Here is a 2,550-nt window from a genome sequence, read left to right as displayed (position 1 = left end):
TAAGTCGGGAAGCTTTAAGAGGTTTCTTCAGTTTGGACACCCGATGGTGCACGAATTCTCACACTTTGTACAACTGAACTAGCAATTGCACTGTGTCGTCCAAGTAATACCTGAGCGAGTCAGAGTCGATCCTACGAAGATTATGATTTGAAGCAAGATATGGTTATCTTATAGATCTTAGTCAGGCGGATAGAAGAGTTGTTAGATTTGTTTAAATGCATAAAAAGAAAATAAAGAGAACTTAACTAAGTTGATATGTTTGCAATGATAAGAAAATAGTTAAGGCTTGGGATACTTTATTCTTCTGGATTAATCCAGTTTTACTGTCTTCTTCAACTGTGAATGATTTCTTCTATGGCAGGCTGTATGTGATCAACGTCGGTTTAGAGGTCGCCAATGCTCCTCCAGATCTGAATTCCGGGGTTAGTGTGAATCCATTCTGATTGAGGGTGAAGCTCCTGCAGCTCATTCTCCTTAGTGATCCTACTTAAAACACCACAGACAAGGTCGAATCTTCCAGATCAGAGAATGATGTGCCTTTAGATTCTAGCCTCTACCACAAAGACTCTAATCTCTCCATACCTTGGCTGAACTGGTGTCTCGAGAAGTCCCTAAAGAAGTCGTGGATTAGCCGTCTAAAAGATGTATAATCAAGCTAGTGGTTCAATGCTTTCTAGTTACGTATTCACATGAACCCAAGAAGAACATGGGTGATTGTCAAGCACGCAGTCTTAGAATGAAGAACGAAGATACATCTTAGAATAGAGAATCAAACACGAATTGAGAAAGAACAATAGTACTTTATTAATTCATAAAACTCAGCAGAGCTCATCCCTTCAACCTAGGAGGTTTAAAAACTCATACTGATAGAAAATACAATGTATAATTCAAAAATAGGCTGAACTCAACTCGCTTAGAATGTAAAAGTTCTCAAATAAATACTAGACTAATGACTAAGGATTACATAAGAAGGGTAAAACAGTCTTTTAGTGCTAAAATCCACTTCTGGGGCCCACTTTGTGAGTGTTTGGGCTGAGCTTGATTGAGATCCACGTGCTAGGAGGCCTCTAGGGTGTTGAACGCTGGCTAGGGGGTCCTTTATGGATGTTGGACGCTCTTCTCATCTCCTTTGGGCGCTGGACGCCAGAATAGGGCATGAGGCTGGCGTTAAACACCAGTTTTGAGCCTTCAATTCTGAAGCAAAGTATGAACTATTATATATTTCTGGAAATCTCTGGATGTTAGCTTTCCATATCCATTGAGAACTCTCTATTTGGACTTCTGTAACTCCAGAAAAGCTCTTTCAAGTGCAAGGAGGTCAGATCCGGACAGCATTTGTAGTGCTTTTCTGCCTCTGAATCAGACTTTTGCTCCAACTCCTCAATTTCAGCCAAAAAATACCTGAAATTACATAAAAATATACAAACTCATAGTAAAATCCAAAAATGTGAATTTTACACTAAAACCTATGAAAATATAATAAAACTTAAATAAAACATACTAAAACTATATGAAAACAATGCCAAAAAGCGTATAAAATATCTACTCATCACCCGACGTTTTTGGGTCACCAAAAGGACTATCATCATCCATGGGATTGATGATCTTTCCATTGACAACAACCTTATCAGGGTTGATAGGAGAGAAGTCCACTTCGGGAGCCAGAACACGGAATTGAGCTTTTAGGTTGTTGGTTATTTCATCCATACCTCAAACGGCTGACTCTTTAAGATTTACATACTCCTCCTTTAATCTTGCGATCTCATTCTTCAAATCTTGCTTCTCCTAGAAGACCTGAGTATAACTTTCCTCAACCTTTTTCTTCAAACCCTTCGCCATGACACATGCAGCTTCAGTTTGCTTTTCCCTCTACTGAAACTTTGAAAGGTTGGAAACGAAAGCCTCCTTCTCCTTCTCCCATTCCTACTTGGCCTCCCACAAAGATTACATCTCAACCTTCATCTCAGTCAAAGTTCACTGAGTGGCACCAAGGAAAGTCTCCTCAAGCTATTTTAGTAAAGTAGAATAAACTCTAGTCGTTCTAATATCGCCTTGGGCCAACACTTGGAGGTATTTTTTATGAAAATATCATCCATACTTATAAATCTATGAGGGAGGATGTATTTTTCACAAAAGGCCACAGCATTAAAACCATGGTCATACATACTGTCAGACTCAGAAGTTTTATGCTTTTTTTTAAGTCGGCTCAGGAAAAGGAGAAATAGGAGGAGTGGTTTGAACATCAAACCCAGCAGGGGAGTAAGAGGAGGAGAAGAAGGATAAAAAAGAATCTTGACTAATTGAGAAGGACCCGAGCCTGACTTGGAGGAGTAGAAGAGGTCACCCAACTTGTCGGCCTCTTTCAATTGGATAGCTCGGGTGGTGGCGTTCTTTTTGGCCTGACGCAAACCTTTCAAAGCATGTGACCCGCTAGTCATCCTTGCTATAAAACCAAATATAACATCCAGGTTATATAAGTATAACAAAACACCAACAAGAAGATATCTACAGATTGCAAAGAAGTACTACCTAGCTCGGTATAGATATAGG

The sequence above is a fragment of the Arachis stenosperma genome, chromosome 1 (assembly GCF_014773155.1).
Source record: "Arachis stenosperma cultivar V10309 chromosome 1, arast.V10309.gnm1.PFL2, whole genome shotgun sequence".
NCBI lineage: Eukaryota > Viridiplantae > Streptophyta > Magnoliopsida > Fabales > Fabaceae > Arachis > Arachis stenosperma.
The sequence above is the reverse complement of the archived record's forward strand: the minus strand, read 5'-3'. Positions refer to the sequence as shown.